General features: G+C 47.4%; 1 long non-coding RNA gene across 1 annotated transcript; it reads left to right on the top strand.

The window, feature by feature from the left end:
- The first annotated feature begins 14513 nt into the window (after positions 1–14513).
- LOC142572718 (uncharacterized) lies at positions 14514–22474 on the top strand. The gene is made up of 3 exons (XR_012826129.1): positions 14514–15061; positions 16569–16705; positions 21828–22474. It is a non-coding gene; the product is annotated as an uncharacterized LOC142572718 (long non-coding RNA).
- The last annotated feature ends 2191 nt before the right edge of the window (positions 22475–24665 follow it).

The raw sequence follows: 24665 nt of genomic DNA, 5'->3' as shown, positions 1-24665 counted from the left end.
GCAGTGATCCGTCTCAATGATAAACCTCGAGCCGGCTAGATAGCATGACAATTTCTGAACGGCCCACACGAGACATGCACACTCTTTCTCGGTGGCGCTATACGCCTGCTCACGACTGGTCAGCTTACGACTAGCATACAGGACGGGGTGTTCTACTTCTCCATTTTCCCGTTGGCACAGTACAACGCCCAAGCCTCGCTCACTAGCATCGCACTGAACAATGAACCCTTTTGTATAGTCTGGCGATCGTAGCACAGGCTGGCTTGTTAGGGCACTCTTTAGGGCGCTAAAAGCTCTTTCCTTGGTCTCGTCCCAGACGACTGTTTGAGGCTCTGTTTTTCTTAGAGCATCCGTCAGGGGAGCCGCGATATCAGAGTACCTAGGGATGTACCTCTGATAGTAGCCGGCGACACCCAAGAACGACCGAATATCGGTCTTGGTGCGCGGTTGCGGAAAGTCTCGCACAGCGGCCACTTTTATTTCAGAGGGGCGGCGACGACCCTGACCAATCACGTGACCGAGGTAGACAACCTCGGCCTGTGCTAACTGGCACTTAGGAGCCTTGACTGTCAAGCCCGCTTCGCGCAGGCGGGTTAGCACTGCCCGCAAGTGTGTCATATGCTCAGACCAGGATGCGGAGAATATCGCTACGTCGTCTAGATACGGTAAAGCGAATTCTTGCTGTCCCCGCAACACTTTATCCATGAGACTTGAAAAACAGTATGGCGCGTTCTTCAAACCAAAACTCAACACTTTAGGACGGAATGTTCCCATTGGTGAAATGAACGCCGCATACCTACTAGCCTCTTCTGTAAGTGGAACCTGCCAATAACCCCTGACAAGATCTAGGGTGGAAATAAACTGAGCGCTACTAACTTTCTCAAGGCGCTCCTCGATGTTAGGGATCGGATAAATTTGATCCTTAGTGATGGAATTAAGCCTGCGGTAGTCGACGCAAGGACGAGGTTCCTTGCCCGGTACCTCAACTAAAATCAAAGGGGAGGTATAATCACTCTCACCTGCCTCAATAACACCGAGCTGTAGCATTTTCTTTACCTCAGCCTCCATAATATCGCTCTGGCGGGGTGACACCCGATACGCCTTGGATCGTACTGGCTCTGGGGAGGTAAGTTCAATATCATGAGTAAGTACAGAAGTCCTACCAGGCCTCTCAGAGAACAGACCTTGAAACTCTTGTAATAGCTGGTGTAGTTCGGTTTTCTGCTCGGGCGACAGCGGTGCTTTACTGATAAGGTCACTAATGACTTGACCGGTGTCTTCCCTGTTCGTCACTGAGCCTAGTCCCGGAAGCTCGACCGGAAGCTCTTCAGGAACGTTTACCATCAGGCACACCACTGCTTCCCTTTGTCTATAAGGTTTGAGCAGATTACAGTGGTAAACTTGCTGTGCTTTCCGCTTTCCTGGCAGACTTACCACGTAGTTAACGTCCGACAGTTTCTGAACAATTCGCGCTGGGCCCTCCCACTGCACGTCTAGTTTGTTGTTTAGCGATGTGCGCAATATCATGACCTCATCGCCAACCTCAAAACGACGGGCCCTGGCTGTCCGATCATAATAAACCTTGGCCCTCTGCTGGGCCTTTGCCATTGCTTCACCTGACAACTCCTGTGCCCTTCTTAAGCGTTCGAGGAGCTTAAGCACGTACTCCACCACGACTGGGTCGTCGCCCCTACCTTCCCACGATTCTCGAAGCATGCGAAGCGGAGATCGAAGCGAGCGACCGTACACCAGTTCAGCTGGCGAAAACCCCGTAGCCGCATGCGGCGCGGTCCTTAAAGCAAACATCACCCCAGGCAGACACAGCTCCCAGTCAGTTCGATGTTCAAAACACAACGCTCTCAACACGCGCTTCATGACGGAGTGGAGCTTCTCAACGGAATTCGACTGTGGGTGGTACACTGAGCTGTGTAACAGCTTTACCCCACACCTTTCGAGAAAAGTTGTCGTCAAAGCGCTAGTAAACACTGTGCCCTGATCTGATTGGATTTCCGCAGGGAAAACAACTCGCGCAAATATGGACAGTAGTGCATTAACTATCTCAACTGAGCTGAGTTCTTTAAGCGGCACTGCTTCAGGGAACTTTGTCGCTGGGCAGATCACAGTCAAAATGTGTCTGTACCCCGTGGCTGTTACCGGCAGAGGTCCCACTGTATCAATAACGAGCCGTCTAAAAGGCTCCGTAATGATAGGTACCAATTTCAACGGCGCCCTCGATTTGTCCCCTGGTTTGCCCACCCGCTGACAAGTGTCACATGTCCTCACGAAATGGTCTGCGTCCCGAAAACACCCTGGCCAATAGTACTCTTGCAAGAGACGGTCCTTAGTTTTCTTAACTCCTAGGTGTCCGGACCACGAACCCCCGTGTGACAAGCGCAACAGATCCTGACGATAGCATTGAGGCACGACCAGCTGATCGAACTCCACTCCTCTTCGGTCTAGATACTTCCGGTACAGGAATCCACCTCTTTCCACAAAACGCGCAGTTTTCCTGGCGATACCTTCTTTGACATTGCAGCGCACGTTTTCCAGGCTGCCATCCTTTTTTTGCTCGGCTATCAAAGCCGTCCGGCTGACCTTTAGCAACCTATCAAGTCCGTCTGACGTAGGCGCGATGAGCAAATCAGTAGATAGCTCTTCTAACTTTCCCGCGTCGGGCGTTTCCTCTCCAGTATCTGGCGCCTTTAACGTTACAGACTCAAGTTTATTCAGTTCGGGCGTGCTCTGAATATCAGCTTGCTGCGCCTCTGACCCTTTTTCGTTGTTTGATAACGTCGGCCCCGCAACTACCGCCTTTGCAGCGAGCTCCCGAACCTTCGATCTGGTTAAGGCCTGAACACTAGCTTCACCAAACAAAAGCCCCTTCTCGCGCAGGAGGTGATCGGACCTGTTTGAAAATAGGTACGGGTACTGGGGTGGCAGCATAGATGACACTGCCGCCTCTGTCTCAAGCGCTCCGAAAGGTCCTTCAATAAGCACCTTTGCTACTGGCAGACACACGCTATGAGCTTCCACGGCTTGCTTGATCCATGCGCACTCGCCCGTGAACATATGGGGTTCTACGTAAGACGGGTGAACTACATCCATCGTAGCTGCGGAATCGCGAAGCACTCGGCACTCTTTCCCGTTTACGAGGAGGTCTCGCATGTAAGGCTCGAGAAGCTTCATGTTCTCGTCAGTGCTGCCTATTGAAAAAAACACAACTTTTGGTGTTGTTTCCGGACACTGCGCCGAAAAGTGACCCGGCTTCTGGCACGTATAACACAAGCGCGCTCGCCTCATCTCGAACCGCTTTCTGCGTTTGGCTTCGGCTGCCGCCGTCTCCTTAGGTTCGGTTGCACTGCTTCCACTCGCATCCGCACTACGCGTGTTCCCCTTTGCTCTCATGGGTGTGAACTTCGGCCTCTCAAACTTCGAGCCAAATTCACCCTTTTGACCGTCCTTAGCTCCGCGAGCTCGACGCGTCACAAACTCCTCGGCTAGCTCAGCGGCTCTAGCCACCGTACTCACGTCTGGCCTATCCAAGACCCAGTATCGCACGTTCTCCGGTAACCGACTATAAAACTGTTCTAGCCCGAAACACTGCAGAACTTTATCGTGGTCACCAAACGCTTTCTCTTCTTTGAGCCACTCCTGCATGTTCGACATAAGCCTATACGCAAACTCTGTATATGACTCACTTCTGCCTTTCTCATTTTCCCGAAACTTCCGACGGAACGCCTCCGCAGACAGCCGGTACTTTTTTAGCAGACTCGATTTTACTTTGTCGAAATCCTCTGCTTCCTCTCTATCCAAGCGAGCGACTACGTCGGCCGCCTCGCCGGGTAACAAAGTGAGCAAGCGCTGTGGCCACGTTTCCCGAGAGAACCCCTGCTTCTCGCACGTTCGCTCAAAGTTAACCAGGAACAAACCAATGTCCTCTCCAAGCTTAAACGGCCGCATCAGGTCAGTCATTTTGAACAATACTCGTTCTCCTGCACCGTGTGCCTGACTTCCATTACGAGCGCGTTCCATCTCTACCTCGAGACGCTTCATTTCCAAAGCGTGTTCGCGCTCTTCTTTTTTCTCTTGTTGCTCTCGCTCTTTCTGTTCTTTACGTTCACGCTCTTCTTTTTCTTTCTGTTCTTTAAGTTCCCGCTCTTCTCTTTTTGACCTCTCCTCAATAGTCTCAAGGCATTCCGACAGCTCGTCATCCTCAGCCTCTAACTCAAGAATAGCCTTTAGCAGTTCAGGTTTTCTTAGTTTGTCTGAGACATCCAGACCCAACTCTCTTGCAAGCTCCAACAATTTCGGTTTGCGCAACGACTTCAAATCCATGGCTGCTCTGAATGCTGCTTTCTCTACTGCTTACTATTGTCTTGCCGCAAACTAACCCGGCAGCAACGACAACCACAATTACCAGCTCTGTTTCTGACACTAACAAAAAGCCTGGCAAAGCTCAGAAGAAGAAAGTCCCGCACTCACCAAACCTCGCAGGCAGGAATTCCGCGCAGTCGTTCCGCTGCAGGCAACCAGTCGTCACACAGGGCTCGTTGCACTGCTCCCGGATCGTCGTTGAGCTGCTCAGCATACCGTCAACTGCATCTCTTCGCTGCTGGCCTCCGTTGTCGCGATCTCACCGCTGGCAGACAGTTGTTTGAAGTCGGAGGCGATCTCACCGCTGGCAACCAGATGTTTGGATCCGACCGCTGGTACGATCTGTTGGGAACTCGGCGCTGACGCCCGTGGTTGTACCTGGGTCGCAAGCCCCAAGGGTAGCGTTGGCCTGGCGGCCTGGGGTACAATTGGAAGCATCCGAAGGTCCCGGCAAAGCAAGAGTCGACTGGTAACAACGAAACAACTTGTTTATTTTAACATCGCAAAGAGTTGGCGGTCAGGTTTGACCGAAGTAGAGAGGCGGGAGAGCACTTCACTCAACAGAAGAAATCGGAGCCCTCCTTTTGGCGTCCGGGGGCAGCTGTTTTTATACTCTCGCAGTTGAGGGCAAGAAGGAACCCCTCAAAAGACGAGCACGTGAATGTACAATGGGCTAATGGTGACGCACACTGTCGTAGCGATGCCGTAGCACCATGTCGAGCACGATCTCGTAGCACCCTGTCGTGGCGCTGCCGGTCGGACACAATGACTGTAATGAGAGGATGGTCCCTGCTTTGGCATCGCCTGTTTCGGGCATAATGACTGGAACGAGATCCCTGCTTTGGCATCGCCTGTTTCGGGCACAATGACTGGAATGAGATCCCTGCTTTGGCATCGCCTGTTTCGGGCACAATGACTGGAATGCGAGGATGATCCCTAGGCGGTCGCATCGCCGCAGTCGCGCCTGGAAACACCTGGCGATGAGTGTTGCGGCGACGACGATCGGGCCAAAATGTCCGCCGCCCCGCCGCAGTCGCGCCGGCAAAACCACGTGTCGCAGGCGAAACGCAACAGTGCCTCGGCTACGCCATTTATCTACGTTCTAGAGCAAAAATAAAGAAATAACTTATCAATACGAAAACAACAAATATAAACACTATAAATCATTATAAATGATTACTGATTAAATAGGCTTTGTAGATAATCGTAATGAATATCACACTTTAAAGGATGGTTAATTCGACGCCAGACGTCTGTCCGCGCCGTAACCCACATCAACCATGTAGCTTTTACCCGTTGGTGCTAGAGTCTTTAACGCACTAACATGTGTGGCACCGTTCAAGTTTGATCCATGGCAATGTACACAGAACACGTGCGTTGCTGCTGATTTTTTTCCTCGTCAAACCATTGTAGATTTTTTTTCGCTCATGTTGTTCTGCCTGCGCTGTGTTCTGGGCGCTCAAGAAGTGCGTGGTAGATATGCCAGATTTTATGGTTATTGTTGCGTTTCGCCTGCGACACGTGGTTTTGCCGGCGCGACTGCGGCGGGGCGGCAGACATTTTGGCCCGATCGTCGTCGCCGCAACACTCATCGCCAGGTGTTTCCAGGCGCGACTGCGGCGATGCGACCGCCTAGGGATCGTCCTCGCATTCCAGTCATTGTGCCCGAAACAGGCGATGCCAAAGCAGGGATCTCATTCCAGTTATTGGGCCCGAAACAGGCGATGCCAAAGCAGGGATCTCGTTCCAGTCATTGTGCCCGAAACAGGCGATGCCAAAGCAGGGATCTCATTCCAGTTATTGGGCCCGAAACAGGCGATGCCAAAGCAGGGATCTCGTTCCAGTCATTGTGCCCGAAACAGGCGATGCCAAAGCAGGGACCATCCTCTCATTACAGTCATTGTGTCCGACCGGCAGCGCCACGACAGGGTGCTGCGAGATCGTGCTCGTCATGGTGCTACGGCATCGCTACGACAGTGTGCGTCACCATTAGCCCATTGTACATTCACGTGCTCGTCTTTTGAGGGGCTCCTTCTTGCCCTCAACTGCGAGAGTATAAAAACAGCTGCCCCCGGACGCAAAAGAAGAGGGCTCCGATTTCTTCAGTTGAGTGAAGTGCTCTCCCGTCTCTCTACTTCGGTCAAACCCGACCGCCAACTCTTTGCGATGTTAAAATAAACAAGTTGTTTCGTTGTTACCAGTCGACTCATGCTTTGCCGGGACCTTCGGATGCTTCGAGTTGTACCCCAGGCCGCCAGGCCAACGCTACCCTTGGGGCTTGCGACCCAGGTACAACCACGGGCGTCAGCGCCGAGTTCCCAACAGATCGTACCAGCAGTCCGACTCCAAACATCTGGTTGGCAGCGGTGAGATCGCCTCCGACTTCAGACAACTGTCTGCCAGCGGTGAGATCGCGACAACGGAGGCCAGCAGCGAAGAGATGCAGTTGACTGTATGCTGAGCAGCTCAACGACGATCCGGGAGCAGTGCAACGAGCCCTGTGTGACGACTGGTTGCCTGCAGCGGAACGACTGCGCGGAATTCCTGCCTGCGAGGTTTGGTGAGTGCGGGACTTTCTTCTTCTGAGCTTTGCCAGGCTTTTGTTAGTGTCAGAAACAGAGCTGGTAATTGTGGTTGTCGTTGCTGCCGGGTTAGTTTGCGGCAAGACAATAATAAGCAGTAGAGAAAGCAGCATTCAGAGCAGCCATGGATTTGAAGTCGTTGCGCAAACCGAAATTGTTGGAGCTTGCAAGAGAGTTGGGTCTGGATGTCTCAGACAAACTAAGAAAACCTGAACTGCTAAAGGCTATTCTTGAGTTAGAGGCTGAGGATGACGAGCTGTCGGAATGCCTTGAGACTATTGAGGAGAGGTCAAAAAGACAGGAGCGCGAACTTAAAGAGCAAAAAGAGAAACAGGAGCGCGAACTTAAAGAACAGAAAGAAAAAGAAGAGCGTGAACTTAAAGAACAGAAAGAAAAAGAAGAGCGTGAACGTAAAGAACAGAAAGAGCGAGAGCAACAAGAGAAAAAAGAAGAGCGCGAACACGCTTTGGAAATGAAGCGTCTTGAGGTAGAGATGGAACGCGCTCGTAATGGAAGTCAGGCACACGGTGCAGGAGAACGCGTATTGTTCAAAATGACTGACCTGATGCGGCCGTTTAAGCTTGGAGAGGACATTGGTTTGTTCCTGGTTAACTTTGAGCGAACGTGCGAGAAGCAGGGGTTCTCTCGGGAAACGTGGCCACAGCGCTTGCTCACTTTGTTACCCGGCGAGGCGGCCGACGTAGTCGCTCGCTTGGATAGAGAGGAAGCAGAGGATTTCGACAAAGTAAAATCGAGTCTGCTAAAAAAGTACCGGCTGTCTGCGGAGGCGTTCCGTCGGAAGTTTCGGGAAAATGAGAAAGGCAAAAGTGAGTCATATACAGAGTTTGCGTATAGGCTTATGTCGAACATGCAGGAGTGGCTCAAAGAAGAGAAAGCGTTTGGTGACCACGATAAAGTTCTGCAGTGCTTCGGGCTAGAACAGTTTTATAGTCGGTTACCGGAGAACGTGCGATACTGGGTCTTGGATAGGCCAGACGTGAGTACGGTGGCTAGAGCCGCTGAGCTAGCCGAGGAGTTTGTGACGCGTCGAGCTCGCGGAGCTAAGGACGGTCAAAAGGGTGAATTTGGCTCCAAGTCTGAGAGGCCAAGGTTCACGCCCATGAGATTTAAGGGGGACACGCGTAGTGAGGATGCGAGTGAAAGCAATCCGACCAAACGTAAAGAGACGGCAGCCGAAGCCGAACGCAGAAAGCGGTTCGAGATGAGGCGAGCGGGCGTTTGTTATACGTGCCAGAAGCCGGGTCACTTTTCGGCGCAGTGTCCGGAAACAACACCAAAAGTTGTGTTTTTTTCAATAGGCAGCACGGACGAGAACATGAAGCTTCTCGAGCCTTACATGCGAGACCTCCTCGTGAACGGGAAAGAGTGCCGAGTGCTTCGCGATTCCGCAGCTACGATGGATGTAGTTCACCCATCTTACGTAGAACCCCATATGTTCACGGGCGAGTGCGCATGGATCAAGCAAGCCGTGGAAGCTCATAGCGTGTGTCTGCCGGTAGCAAAAGTGCTTATTGAAGGACCTTTCGGAGCGCTTGAGACGGAGGCCGCAGTGTCATCTATGCTGCCACCCCAGTACCCGTACCTATTTTCAAACAGGTCCGATCACCTCCTGCGCGAGAAGGGGCTTTTGTTTGGTGAAGCTAGTGTTCAGGCCTTAACCAGATCGAAGGTTCGGGAGCTCGCTGCAAAGGCGGTAGTTGCGGGGCCGACGTTATCAAACAACGAAAAAGGGTCAGAGGCGCAGCAAGCTGATATTCCGAGCACGCCCGAACTGAATAAAATTGAGTCTGTAGCGTTGAAGGCGCCAGATACTGGAGAGGAAAATCCCGATTCGGGAAAGTTAGAAGAGCTATCTACTGATTTGCTCATCGCGCCTACGTCAGACGGACTTGATAGGTTGCTAAAAGTCAGCCGGTCGGCTTTGATAGCCGAGCAAAAAAAGGATGGCAGCCTGGAAAACGTGCGCTGCAATGTCAAAGAAGGTATCGCCAGGAAAACTGCGCGTTTTGTGGAAAGAGGTGGAGTCCTGTACCGGAAGTATCTAGACCGAAGAGGAGTGGAGTTCGATCAGCTGGTCGTGCCTCAATGCTATCGTCAGGATCTGTTGCGCTTGTCACACGGGGGTTCGTGGTCCGGACACCTAGGAGTTAAGAAAACTAAGGACCGTCTCTTGCAAGAGTACTATTGGCCAGGGTGTTTTCGAGACGCAGACCATTTCGTGAGGACATGTGACACTTGTCAGCGGGTGGGCAAACCAGGGGACAAATCGAGGGCGCCGTTGAAATTGGTACCTATCATTACGGAGCCTTTTAGACGGCTCGTTATTGATACTGTGGGACCTCTGCCGGTAACAGCCACGGGGTACAGACACATTTTGACTGTGATCTGCCCAGCGACAAAGTTCCCTGAAGCAGTGCCGCTTAAAGAACTCAGCTCAGTTGAGATAGTTAATGCACTACTGTCCATATTTGCGCGAGTTGGTTTCCCTGCGGAAATCCAATCAGATCAGGGCACAGTGTTTACTAGCGCTTTGACGACAACTTTTCTCGAAAGGTGTGGGGTAAAGCTGTTACACAGCTCAGTGTACCACCCACAGTCGAATTCCGTTGAGAAGCTCCACTCCGTCATGAAGCGCGTGTTGAGAGCCTTGTGTTTTGAACATCAAACTGACTGGGAGCTGTGTCTGCCTGGGGTGATGTTTGCGTTAAGAACCGCGCCGCATGCAGCTACGGGGTTTTCGCCAGCTGAACTGGTGTACGGTCGCTCGCTTCGATCTCCGCTTCGCATGCTTCGAGAATCGTGGGAAGGTAGGGGCGACGACCCAGTCGTAGTGGAGTACGTGCTTAAGCTCCTCGAACGCTTAAGAAGGGCACAGGAGTTGTCAGGTGAAGCAATGGCAAAGGCCCAGCAGAGGGCCAAGGTTTATTATGATCGGACAGCCAGGGCCCGTCGTTTTGAGGTTGGCGATGAGGTCATGATATTGCGCACATCGCTAAACAACAAACTAGACGTGCAGTGGGAGGGCCCAGCGCGAATTGTTCAGAAACTGTCGGACGTTAACTACGTGGTAAGTCTGCCAGGAAAGCGGAAAGCACAGCAAGTTTACCACTGTAATCTGCTCAAACCTTATAGACAAAGGGAAGCAGTGGTGTGCCTGATGGTAAACGTTCCTGAAGAGCTTCCGGTCGAGCTTCCGGGACTAGGCTCAGTGACGAACAGGGAAGACACCGGTCAAGTCATTAGTGACCTTATCAGTAAAGCACCGCTGTCGCCTGAGCAGAAAACCGAACTACACCAGCTATTACAAGAGTTTCAAGGTCTGTTCTCTGAGAGGCCTGGTAGGACTTCTGTACTTACTCATGATATAGAACTTACCTCCACAGAGCCAGTACGATCCAAGGCGTATCGGGTGTCACCCCGCCAGAGCGATATTATGGAGGCTGAGGTAAAGAAAATGCTACAGCTCGGTGTTATTGAGGCAGGTGAGAGTGATTATACCTCCCCTTTGATTTTAGTTGAGGTACCGGGCAAGGAACCTCGTCCTTGCGTCGACTACCGCAGGCTTAATTCCATCACTAAGGATCAAATTTATCCGATCCCTAACATCGAGGAGCGCCTTGAGAAAGTTAGTAGCGCTCAGTTTATTTCCACCCTAGATCTTGTCAGGGGTTATTGGCAGGTTCCACTTACAGAAGAGGCTAGTAGGTATGCGGCGTTCATTTCACCAATGGGAACATTCCGTCCTAAAGTGTTGAGTTTTGGTTTGAAGAACGCGCCATACTGTTTTTCAAGCCTCATGGATAAAGTGTTGCGGGGACAGCAAGAATTCGCTTTACCGTATCTAGACGACGTAGCGATATTCTCCGCATCCTGGTCTGAGCATATGACACACTTGCGGGCAGTGCTAACCCGCCTGCGCGAAGCGGGCTTGACAGTCAAGGCTCCTAAGTGCCAGATAGCACAGGCCGAGGTTGTCTACCTCGGTCACGTGATTGGTCAGGGTCGTCGCCGCCCCTCTGAAATAAAAGTGGCCGCTGTGCGAGACTTTCCGCAACCGCGCACCAAGACCGATATTCGGTCGTTCTTGGGTGTCGCCGGCTACTATCAGAGGTACATCCCTAGGTACTCTGATATCGCGGCTCCCCTGACGGATGCTCTAAGAAAAACAGAGCCTCAAACAGTCGTCTGGGACGAGACAAAGGAAAGAGCTTTTAGCGCCCTAAAGAGTGCCCTAACAAGCCAGCCTGTGCTACGATCGCCAGACTATACAAAAGGGTTCATTGTTCAGTGCGATGCTAGTGAGCGAGGCATGGGCGTTGTACTGTGCCAACGGGAAAATGGAGAAGTAGAACACCCCGTCCTGTATGCTAGTCGTAAGCTGACCAGTCGTGAGCAGGCGTATAGCGCCACCGAGAAAGAGTGTGCGTGTCTCGTGTGGGCCGTTCAGAAATTGTCATGCTATCTAGCCGGCTCGAGGTTTATCATTGAGACGGATCACTGCCCTCTCCAATGGCTGCAGACCATCTCTCCCAAAAATGGCCGCCTCCTGCGCTGGAGCCTCGCTTTACAACAATATTCCTTTGAGGTGCGTTACAAAAAGGGGAGTCTCAACGGTAACGCCGATGGCTTAAGTCGAAGCCCCTAACGTAGGAATCAGCCTCAAAATTGTTTGTTACTGATGTTTTTCTTCCTGAGGCAGGATTTTTTTTTAACATATTGCTTTTGTTTAGTGTTTCAAAGTGATGATATGCTTTCTAGTGCAATTTTTCAATTTGTGGACGCGTTCTGAGTGATGCTAGACTACTGTACACTCTTAAAATTTTCACACCCTTATGGGTGTAATGCGGGTGTATTCATCTTTTCACCCTTGTAAACACCCTTGAAACACCCTTTTTTAGCGGAAAAGGGTCTTCAACAAGAAAACACCCTTGTAACACCCCAGTCTTTCTAATTTACACCCTAATTATAAGGGAGTAAGTGAACAAGCTTACAGTATATGATAAATGAACATTGCCAGTTAAGGCGTTGATATTGGCTATACATGAAACGCGCGCTACCTGCGCTTGAATTAGGTAGCTGGAATGATTAGATCGGGACATCTAGGCAGCAGCGCACTGGCTCCGAACAGTGGTCAAAAATGAAGTTTCCCACGAATGTTGATATCGAACGGATGATACTAACGCGCAGACTTTGCATAGCCAGATATCTGCAAAAGGCTTCATATGATCAATGGCAAAATATTTACAATGCTATCACTGATACTTAAAGGTGTGCAACCAGTTCGACTGGGAATGGTTAGGAGTGAGGGCTAACGGTAAATAGCTCACCAACTTACGGTTTGTAGATGACATTGGCATACTCAGCAACGCTGCAGACTATTTGCAACAAACGTTTGAGGACCTTGTCGAAGAAAGCGTAAGAGTCTGATTGAAAGTTAGTATGCAGAAGAGAAAAGTAATGTTCCGCAGCCTGGCGAGAGAACGAATGTCATGGTCGGCAGTCAGCCTCTAGAACCTGCGCAGAAATACGTTTATTGAGGTTAATTACTCGCAGGGGCCTCTGATCAACGAAATTAACAAAAATAAAAAATTAGCTGGAGAGCTTACGGCAGGCATTACTAAATCATGACCAGGGAGCTTACTGCTAACCATTGCTTTCTACCGTTACTAACGTATGGGGCCGAAACGTGGAAGTTACCAAAGGAGCTTGGGAACACGTTGAGGACCGCGCAACGAGCGATGGAATGAAAATTATTAGGCATGACGATAATAGACTGGAAGACAGCGATGTGGATTAGAGAGCGGACGGGGATAGCTGATATTGTGGTTGACATTAAGAGGAAAAAGTCGTGCTGGGCAGACATTGCAATGCGTAAGGGCGAGAACTGCTGGTCTATTGGAGTTGCAGAATGGGTGCTAAGGGAAGGGAAGCACAGTCGAGGACGGCAGAGAATAATGTGGACGTGATGGAATTGGGAAACTTGAAGACACGTGGAACCAGTTAGCACAAGACAGGGGTATTGGAGATCGCTGGAGAAGCTTTCGTCCTGCGATGGACGTCAAAATAAGCTGATGATGATGATGTTGATGATGTGACGACATCCATGCTAGCTTCGCGGCATGTCATTCATGTTATGTCATGCATACGTGTCATGCACGTTCTGATAGCTCGATTTGCGTCGATTTCGGGGGGGGGGGGGTTAGTAGCGGCGCAGCCAAGTGGGGCACGCCGGGCACTTGTAACGCTCACTAACAGTAAAATTTTTGCTGCTATGGCAATGGCCCCGCTCCTTCCCCCTCCACGGTCAATTGGGACCCCCCCCCCCTCACGCGAAAAAATTTTCTGGCTACGCCAATGTGGGGAGGGAGGTGTAAGATCGCTCTAGACCCCTCCCCCTAACTTGTCAACGGAAACGGGGGACGGGAGGGCAGCTGCCGCCGAGCCGCAAACCTTAGGCAGCCCAATTACCGGCTGCATTTCCCTTTGGACGTGAATACTGCTCTAATGTCATTACACTGTAGGATTCGTGGCGGTTCGAGGGCATGCGACAACAAAAAAAAAAAAAGAAACACACATACAGCCATCAGCAAGTCTTAGCTTGAGCCGATCTGTGGGAGCTGGGCAAGACTCTCACAAAAAAGAAAGTTTGGCACCCCTCTTACAGGCATTGTCAACTCTGGGTCCCACCGCTGACTGCACATTTCCGGTAAAAAAAAAATCACACAGGAACTCCTCTCGCATTTGTCTAAGTGCGCGTGAGCATTGCGACTCTTCTTCATCTACACGCAGTCCATGCCGTTATTAATGTTATGAGACTTGATCCGACAAGTATAAGCGACAGCGCTGCGGCGACACGAGCTGCTCTGGTCGGCGGCGCAAGCAAAGTACTGCAGGTGACGGGGCCAGGCGTGCTGGTGACGTTCCGTTCGTTTTGAGCCGGTATCGCTCTTTAGCCCTCCTCATCCGCGTCGAACCATTATCAACCGTTCTCCGGCGGCGGCTGCTTGTAGCACGGCCGTGTGAACCGTATCTTGAAAGCGAACTGCATTGTGGACAGAGTGTGCCCACTGCTGAAAACTTCACGCGCTGTGTTCTCACCGTTTACTTCGCTTTGAAAACAGACGCGCGTACACCTATCTTGAAAGTGATCTGCGAAAAGCGCATAGTGCGGCATAAGCTGAAAGCTTCGTGAGCGCAGTGTTTTCGCCGCTTCGGTCGCGTTGAAGCGAGAGCTAGCACGTAGGTGAATTCACTCGCTGCTGCGGGTTCTATTTTGAAAGATATCGTGCGGTACGGACTGATGGACGGATGGTTTTTCTTGTTGGGTAAGTATAGAAATGCTTACGTCATAAAAAAACTCGCAGGGTTCGCGAATTTCGCGATAAGTACCAACACCAACCCCACTCCCCCGCACCCCGCTGAGCGATGCCGCCTTGATCGCCCCCTCCCGACCCCGGGAAAAGGGACACTACCTCTCTATCTCAGTTGAAGAAACGATGATGAAACGTTAACAACGACAAGAACGGCATTTCCTGAGTTGTCTTATGGCCTCCGAGATTTGCGCGCGAAGCTGGCGCGCGCGAACCTGGGAGGCCATAATTGGCCGCTTAATAACATAAAAAAACAAAGATAATGCCAAACGACACAGTTAAAAATTCAAAGAACTGATCTTAGCTATACTGTTTGGGGAAAAGGAATAAAAAATTAGACAGCCGCAACACACGCCACTAAAGCCGCCACCGCCGGCATAACGCGGAACCAACGGTTGGCAACGTTCATTCGCGCGTCATTGCTTCGTCCGCTTCGTCTCCGCTACGAGAGCCGCCATCTTCTCGCGCCTAACGTTTTGTATGGTTTTGTTCTCTGCAATCCGCGCACATAACTCATCGGTGGATGCACGTCTGCTCGGCGTCGCAATGCGGCCTGCGTCATTTTCTCGTGTTCGCGCAATCGGTGTGAAACATGTCGTATGTGAAATGTTTGATAGAAGTGCCTCACGTCCAAGTCAAGCCGCCGTACGGGTGTGTATGGCTGTGCGCCCCGTTCTCGGCAGCGTCGACGGGTTTCCGGCATGCGGATTTCAGGTACGTGCAAATGCGTTTCGCCCTCCTATTGAGCTCCGGAGCAAAGCGTGCAATATTTCATGGGAAAGATGCAGCGCCCGTCATCATGGTGTGAATTTCGAGCGCCAAACGAGAACTTTGGCACTTAGAGCACACCGCGGCTGCTAAGTCAGCGTGGAAATTGTTTTACGTTACCGTAATATGTTGCTGTCAGTCTAATCTGCGGCTTGTGGACAGCTAGCCCATTGAATTTTTCTTGTGGCAGCGATAGGTATATAAATACAAGCGGTAACAATTTTCGAGAGCAGAGAGTTGTTTCGCTCGATGTTTGGTCGTGTTCATGGCGTTATGAAAGCTAGAAAACTAACTGGCTTGATCGTGCTTAGTTCCAACTCCAAAGGGCGTAACATTGGCGCTGTTTATGTTTGTTTTTGGTGTCACGAGTACCACTTTCATGCTTTTGTTGCATGAGAGTGGTAGCTGCTACATGCCCTCTGGGCAGAATACAATAAAAGCAATTCCCTCACTTTCATACGTATGCAATGTGACGTAACAAAATTTCCAGCGTTTTATTCGGAGCGCAAATATCCAGTATAGCTTAGTAAGAAACTGAAATTCTGTCTTAGCTTAGTAGGCGTGAAACAAGTGAAACTCTCATTCCTTTTTGAATTGTTCGCCCAAACCGCACCGCCCGGAGATGCGTCATCGGGTAATTGACAGTAGCTTCGCTGCGTAAGTTGTTTTATGCGCCAATATTGCCCGGTTATGTATCCTGTTAATTTATGCCGACGCTCGTTCATCTTGATTTTAAGCGGTTACTATCCCCGAGTACCGGACGATGCCAAACTTGTGAGGTGTAGCTAACGCGGGAAATTAAAAGTGGCGTGGCTGCAAGTTCCTGTTTTTACGTTTCTTGCATTCAAAGCCAACAGACACAGTATCACTGATTTATTTTCCATTTCTGCTGTACTTGATCAATCTAATGTGACAACTGCATTTGCTCTTTAATGTTCTCCATTTACTGTGTATTCAGCTTGGCTGCCGTCCTCTCTTCAGAGGATGCCGCTGTGATAGCTCTTTCGTATAGCACATGCTTCTAGGTTTTTGTGTTTCAAGGGCTCTGGCGAGGCAGCAGTGCTCCAAGTAATTTTACCATCCTATATATTTTATATTTTGCATCATTCTTCCACGATGGATTTTAATGTTGATAGTATTCGTCATTAGTCATCGCCATAATATTATAGCACGTAGATTTTACGCACTTTACAGCGACAATTTTTAGGCCAGTTTACAGCCAAGTCACATCTTCCATAATACATCGTCAACATTACCACTTGTCATGGCGCTCTTCGGCTAAACCTGGCCCTTGCGCCATAAAACACCACACATCATCATCATCAGCTTGGCTGCCAGAAAATGCTTGAATTTCTTTCAGTATCCAAGTGACGAAATATTTCACTGACGACTGTGTGTGAAACACGCAAGATGACAAAACTGATAGCAAAATGATGAGATATTTCTTTTATAGCGTTTGGACTCGACTTTTGGTGAGGATGTCGATCGACCTTGGGCCTGGTGACAGCACACACAACATCGCCAAAGTGCAGCCTATCAGTTGAGTGCCCCCGAATGGACCATCAACATCGGAAAATGAAGCAGAGCCAGGTAGGGGCAATCTTTACTTTGGAACAGAATACTGACAGCTGCCTCCTTTTTTAAGAACTAAATAACATATTTACAAACCAATCCTTTCTCTTTGTGCAGCCTACATAGAATTGTTTTTTGCTTGTTATACAGACTTTCAGAAAGCAGTTCTTCTGAACCCTTTTTGCAAGCACAAATAAATAAAGAGGAGTGCACTTTCAGAAGAAATTGATGCATTGAAATGTGCGTTCGACACACAATGAGATGCAAAATAACCAACAACTTTAAAGCGGTAAAAAAACAAGTTTGAAACATGTTCTGACATCATAACCCGCCTTGGCATACGGATCTAAATATAGCAGCAATAGTGGTGCATGCAGAGAAGTGTTTGTAAATATTTGCAAGATATGTACATTGTCTAAGAAATTATTTTTATTTACTTGGAGCTTCTTGGTGCCATGGCATTGCAGTAAAAGCTCGAAATGATGCCCCTGCTCCTAATAAAGCACCTTTAGATTTTAAAATTAAATTATGTGCTTTTACATTCCAAAGTCACAACCTGAAGTTTTGGGAACCTGGCCTTCTTTAATGTACACCTGAATCTAAGTGCATAAGCGTTATTGCATTTTACCCTCATTGGAGGGCAGCTGCCATGGCCTAGATTGAAGCTGGGACCAGCATGACTGAGCAGCATGGCATCATAGTAAGTGGGCTATAACACCAGGTCAAAATGAGAAATACTGCTTAGAACTACCAACTTCTTGGCTCACAAGCACTTTGCACTAAGTTAAAGGAGTATGGAGTACTGACAGCGACCGCTTATGTACCCATTTCTTTTTAGACTGTAGACTCCATTATTAGAGTGCGAAGCTTCAAGTAGTCAAAACCAGCCTGAATTACAGAACCAGCTCAAAACACGCACCATGTATGCTGGATTTGGACATGCAAATGGAGTCAATTCATGTCGCCGAAATGCAGATGGCAGTCACACTATTTCATGCATTTTGCCTAAAACATAGTCAATAATAATTAATGAATTTCTAAAATATTATTTTCAAAGAGTTTTTTTCAAGCATAAAAGGAGGAGCCAAATGGTGTTCAGGTGCACGAGCGGTTAGTTGCACGGCATTTCTTACATGCATTCACAGGCTTCTTTCAAGCTTGAAAAAAAAATTTGTTGCACCTATTGAGCAGTAGAAAGCTGGATTGGGAATTTTTCAGGATGCTCTACAATTTTCGCACTGACACTTTTGCTTTGAATATAATTCAGCAGTTAAATAATCTTTATAACTAATTACCTAATTAGAAAAAATGCAAGAATTGGTTTCACTTCCTCAAAACGATGGCAAACGACATTACCTTGGTGCTGTCCAGCTACGTGGCACTTGTACATATTTAAAGCTTGCACATGTCATACAGACCACCTGCTAATTACAAGGCATATATAGAAGTGGCTAAGTTGTGTGAGCCAGCCATGTGTAGCGAATCATGAGAAACAGCCATGTTTCTTTGACTTAAGGCATGATAAGATTTACATGCTCGACACCTTGTATGAGTGTGCTCTAGGCCTGTTCGTAGTTTAGCTGCTACATAAACAATATTTCTCCACGTGTAAGCTCATATGCATCTTTCAAGTATATTGCCTCGTGTGTCCAAAATAAACCATCCTCGCGCTTCCTTCATTATGTCTTCATCTGTTGCTGTGCTAAATTTCTAACATGCAACTGCACAAATTTTCATCTAGTTTTCATATTTCCTCGTTGTTTGGTGGCTTTATTTCTGAACAAGTTGTTTTCGTTAAACCCTGTTGCACACAGCAGTACACAGCATTTCTGCCTGGAGTGGGAATTGTTTTTTTTTTTCAGATTGACATTAATACACCTTGCCTGGGCAATGTAAGGCATTCTACATAACACGGCCCCGCAATAATGTATTATATTGCATTCCAGCATCATGCAAAACTGTTTACTTACCAGATTAGAATATGACATTGTATAAGTGTTGGAAGTAACAGAACTGGAAGAAGCCAGCAGATAATGAGGCCAAGGAAAGCATACAGGAACATGTTTTAAGTTTTTTATATGAAGTACAGAAGTGATAAATTCTAGGTAAGTGAAAGTGGATTAAAAGATATCCAGCTGTGGGTGGGGAACGGACCCATAACCTTCACATTACGCATGTGATATACTAACCACTGGGGTACTACGGCCGTGTTCGAGCGTCGACAATCTGAGGGGCCATTGTGGACGGTTGAATGCTGCCTCGGTGGCACAGTGGTTAGTGCATCGCATGCCTAATGCAAAGGCTGTAGGTTCGTTCTCCCCCCATGCCTGGTTGTTTTTGACCATTTTCATTTCCCTTTATCATTTCTACATTTAAATAGAAAATTACAAATAAGTTTCCACGTGCCTTCCCTGGCACCTTCCAGCTGTGATTCAGAAAAATTTTGACCCTCAGTAGCCTTTCTTCTCGTTTGGAAGAACAGGAGCTTCATTTTAAAACAATGAATTCACCTTGTTCAGCATCTCAATGTGGTCTCAAATCTTATCACAGCATATGTATTACGAAGTGAAGTTTTAAGATGATGATATAGCATGGGACCTAATTAGTAGCCTTTGTGTACAGATATATGACTAGTCTAATAAATAGGAGGATTTTAAGAAGCACTTCTAACATGGCCTGAGCATGTGTTTAAAAAAACTAATCTAGCATGATTTCAGCCATAACTGTTGCCCCTGAAAAATATTTGAATCATCTGCATTGGCATTGTTTTTAGAGAGCACCAATACTGCTTTGATAGAAATAGCCTCGTGGAACATGAAGCATCGCTTCTTGCTGAGTCACAGGAAATATCTGCATATCTGAGGTGCATGTGTCATATGCTCGAATGCTGTTTAAAGGCTGCTAATAAGAAAATTACTTTATTTGCCTTCCAGAGATTGCTTCAGTAGTCTATGCTACTCGATCATAAACAATTTACCAGAGTGAACATTCATCACAGTTGGCTTTGCAATGTTTATGCAAAATACCACAATTGTCTACTAGACATGTGACTGCACTAAAACTTGGAATTAATGACCAGTATGATTTATGGGACCAGCAAAACTTAGTTTATTACTCCAGAACAAAATGCGAGGCACTTCGGTTATTTCTGCCATAGAGTTTCTTACAGTAATTACTAGAGGGAGCTCTGGCGCTGCAGTCGTACCACCATGGGAATGACGGGAAGCACATGGATTTGTCTGATATTCGTGCTTGTGAATTCAGACGTTCTTGTGGCTTCGTATATTATACGCTATATAAATCTTATTGTCGTAAATTTCAGCGCAGTCTATACTCTTCGAAGTGCAGAAGACGGCGCCAACACGCACAATTGCTATTAATTGCAACGATTGAGCTTGTCCAGGTGGCCAAATCGAAAGGCGCCAAGAGTCTCAAGGCACTGGTATGCCCGCGATAAATTCATCAGGGCGTTGCACTCGCTTGTCGTTACATGCCTCCGTGGCTTAATGGTTTCAATATCAGACTTCTGTTCTAGAGTTCCTGTGTTTGAATCTTGTCGTCGGACGATTTTAATGCTTATTTATTTGTTACACAGTATATTGTTGAAAATGACTAGTTTACAAAGTTGCAAAGCCGTTTGAATCGAAACAGACGAAGTTTAGGCAAATCCATGTACTTTCCATAATTTCCATGCTGGTACAGCCGTTCTTGTTTGATCTCCTGTGGACACTAACGTCAGAGTTCCCTCTAGCAATTGTATGAAACTCTGATTTCTGCACCTCGCTCGTGCAGCAGCGGCACCACACCTGCTGCGTAAACATGCACTACCTTTCGGCCAAGTGCAGGGAATGCTGTGAACTCGCCCTGTACAAAGCCTGCACTAAGTAAAACAAATCACAACGTACAGTTGCTGCCACGTTGAACTGGTGGAATGAGTAGTAAAATGCAGCACGTCCTGAACTAGTTCAGAAAGTGCAGGTTAATCAAGTGGAGATTATATAGTAACAGAAGTTGAGTGATACTGCATTACATTCACGAAATATACTTCATGATACTTTTCCGTTTATTTCCTCAGTTATTAAGAATCCCTTTTGCATTGTTGGACAAAACTACAGAATGCCAACATATTTTCTAGCATTCACTGGTAGCAAACATGTCAAAACTTGTTTTAGTTTCTGGATTGTCGCTTTAGCCGTTAAACTCCAAGTTAATTCCGGAAAAATGTACCAAATTTTCCAAATTTCTTACGTACTCAATTTTTCGGTGTCATTCTCATTCTAAAAATATATTACTTCATTGGTCTCTGGTTAGAAATAACACATAAATAAGAGCTGTTCATAAATAAGAGCTGCCCTCAATGCCGACTGTAACTCATCTTTGACAATCAGAGCAGCATAACATTGGGCAGAAAGATTGCGACTCATCATTGGCGATATTGGTACTACCTCCAGTCACTACTAGAGCTTGGGATTAATGGTTAAAGGTTGCGACTTTGTTGCTGCCCAATTTTAATTCTGCAGCTGTTACACTTGGGTGTAGCGTGTCTATGTACGTGTGCATGCATTAAAATGACTTCACGCTAGAGCAAAGCAACTGTAGTGCAGAGAGGCATTAGTCATCTTTATATATTTGCTTTGTAAAGATGCACTGAGTTTATCTTTTGCAGTATAGACTTGGGGCTCATTGGCTAAAGATGCCCTTGTGCTACTAAAACCTGTCAATTAATTCGCTTTTTGCAGTAGCAGCTGCTTATTCCTTTTTCAAGATCGGTCTGTGAGTTTTAATTTGTTTTTCTTGAACTGTGCAATTCCCACTCCCAGGACTGCATGTCATCTGAGGTGTTCCTTTTTCAATCAAGAATGTTGAGGTTGTGTTTGTACAACTTGATTTCTTGCCTCAAACGAGCTTGTACAAACTGACCAAGCAGATAATTCTACCTGATTATATGTTAAATATGTTGCGGTTATGAACCCTCATAATGAATGACACATAGTATAAATCTAATAAAACAATTTAATGAAATTTTTCATGTTTTTCGCGTTCGTGTTCACTTCTCTACTCTCGTGTCCTGTCTGTATGCCTCACCTCTTCTTTTGCATATTAAATATCGTATAAACTTAACCATGCTTTTTTACCACAGTGCAGGGGGAAAAGGTTCCGGTAACACCATGCATTCAGTATGGTGGCCCAGATGTGTATGCAAGCAACCTCCTTCACGTGGACCAAGAACTACTCTGCAGTGTCTCACAGACTTCCATGCGAAGCCCTCAACATTCTCGTCTCAGTGGAATGGCTGCTCATCTATCTGCGTGTCCATCACCAAGACGGCCAGTTGTAAAGCTCCTGTACCCGTTTAAGAAAGCTTAATGCTTTTTTTATTTAGTTTTCACGGTTGGCTGTAGAATCTTAACATTTTTGATGTTTCTAACATTTTTACGTGGCACAAAGTGGTGCAATAACTTTAAACCAGTGTAATGTATTTAAGTGATGCTCGCTCTAATGCCTATCTGGTTTTGTTTGTGTTTAAGAAATTTGAATGTCTGATGAGGTAACAGCATTTGAATTTCTCATCGTGGCTCTTTTCAATGAGCTGCTAGGAAATAAGACGCAAAACTTATCACACGCCAGTTGTAGCATTTTCGTTTTCATGACTGAAGTATACTAGTTTCAAAAGATGGAAAGTGGGGAAAAAGCCTCAAGAACATAATCATCCTAGGATTGTCATGTCCTTACAACTCTGCAATGACTAATGCCTCATGCATCTTGGGAGCACATTGGTTGCAATGCCTACAGGTAACTTGATAAGAGAATAGCTTGCACTCAGATTTGCCACGCAGTTGATGGCTGATGGCTGTTGTCGTCTTCATGTTACTACTATGTATTCAATATTCATTTAGATGTGCTGTGGTTTCTTGCAGTCACCTATATATATATATGTTCGTTGCAATAAATATTTAGTTGAGAGTTAGCGCTCATCCTGTCTGCTTCTAGTCTGTGTCCGTGTCACTTCGCGCTACAATCCAAGATCATGTTACTGTACCAACTCGCCCAACTTTATATCCTTGTGTTAAAGACACACTCAGACTTGTTACTTATGTGACCGGTTATTTTTGTGCTTTATAATAAGATGCAGTGCTTTTCGAATGAAAACATGTGATAGTTCGTAGTGAGGTTATTTAAAAAAAACTGTTCTGCTTAAAATTTAATTGAGCAAGCCTGTGCCATAATCCGGTGCTTATGTCTTTGTATTGGTATGGTTTTACTCCTTATCTTCCTTTTTTACTTTTAAAATGTGCAAATATTATTATGTAACCATTTCTCATAAATGAAATAAATACTTCTGACATTTTGTCACAAATTTTACAATGATTTTGTTCGATTAGGTAACCTTAGACTAGTTGATTGTTATTCTGGTAGCTTAACTTACCATGCCTGTGGAATATTCAATGCAAACACATGGTGAAAAATAAACTAAATTATTGGGTATAAGCAGGTCACTGGCAGTAAATAGAGCATACATATATTTCAGGAAATAGTGCATGTTTATATATTGAACAGCACGCACAGCTACACATGCTGTTTTGTTCGTAAATGCTGAAACATTATTCGACGTGGAAGCACTTTGTTCTTTGCCTTTCAGTGCTACCTTTAAGTCATATGTGTGAAAGTACTAGTAGAAGCATCCCGTGGAGATAAATGACAGCTTTGATGAATAGAGGTATAAAGTGTGTGCTTAAAACGGCAAAAAACTGCTTGACAGGCAAACGTATGCTTCTGTAGTACTGCACTTGTTACCGTCGCCAATCTATGCATTGCTTGCGCTCTATTGCATTCAATATGAGCTACAACAACGAGCTATGGTGTCTTTCCCTCCTGTTCGAGCTGGTGCGAAAATTTTTGACCAAGAAAAGTGGAGGTTTTTAATTATTTCTGGAATGCATGTAACCATGCTTTTGGCTGTGTGCTGTTTGCACGGGGTTATAAGTACTGGTGCACCAAGGTGCGGGAGATCCTGTGTCCTTAGTGCAGCGCGCATTGTTATTGCGCTCTGCATCCTGCCGGCAGTGTACTATCACTGCAGAGGAAGATTACGAAAAGCATGGCGTGTGTGCCTTGCTGCAATGGCGAAACCTTAAATTGTTTGCCTGAAAGGGTCGCACGTTAGCTACCACATGACGGACCAGAAGCGCAATATGACGACGCCTCACAGATTCTGGCTCATACTGAACAAGGTAGTACCATAGCTAAGGCTAGGCAGCATTCACAACAGCTAGTCTGCCCATTAACTACATGGCTGTAGTGAACACTAAAATACTTGCAGGGATAACACCCTTTTGGAAGGGTGTTGTCCATGCTACACCCATATTGAAAGGGTGGTGTCTGTGTTACACCCCATATAGAAAGGGTGTTGTTTGTTTTACACCCATAGGCGAGGTGACGTCATATTAACACCCCTTCTGTTGTGGGGTGTTAATTTGCCCCCTTTGCTTGGGGTGTAGCAATACACCCAAAAAGGGTGTCACCCATGGGACAAGTCATTTACACCCTTAAGGGTGTTAAAATTTTTACAGTGTAAGGAACTAGGCAGTGGTATAAAAAGGGGAAAGAGCCTGGCAGGGCTTAGTGAGGGTTGTGCCGTGCTTGCTGACTGAGCGGTTGAGTTTCAGCGTAGTTCTAACGCTTGCCGGGAACGAGAACAAAAATGTGAACTCTCCCGAAGTCACTTTGCAGTGTCCCGTGCGAACCTGAACGAGAGAACGAGGCCTTCTCTGTGCGCTGCGCTCAAGAAACGTCAAGGGACGCCCGACTTCGGTTATGAGCATCATCGAGCGACATCCCTCCGGACAGCGGATGCAGTCCCCTGTCCATCGGGATCTCCTTCCCCCGGCGGGGCGGTCTGTTGCGTTTCGCCTGCGACACGTGGTTTTGCCGGCGCGACTGCGGCGGGGCGGCAGACATTTTGGCCCGATCGTCGTCG

This window comes from Dermacentor variabilis, chromosome 2 (genome assembly GCF_050947875.1).
Source record: "Dermacentor variabilis isolate Ectoservices chromosome 2, ASM5094787v1, whole genome shotgun sequence".
NCBI lineage: Eukaryota > Metazoa > Arthropoda > Arachnida > Ixodida > Ixodidae > Dermacentor > Dermacentor variabilis.
This window is presented reverse-complemented; position numbering and strand designations above follow the sequence as displayed.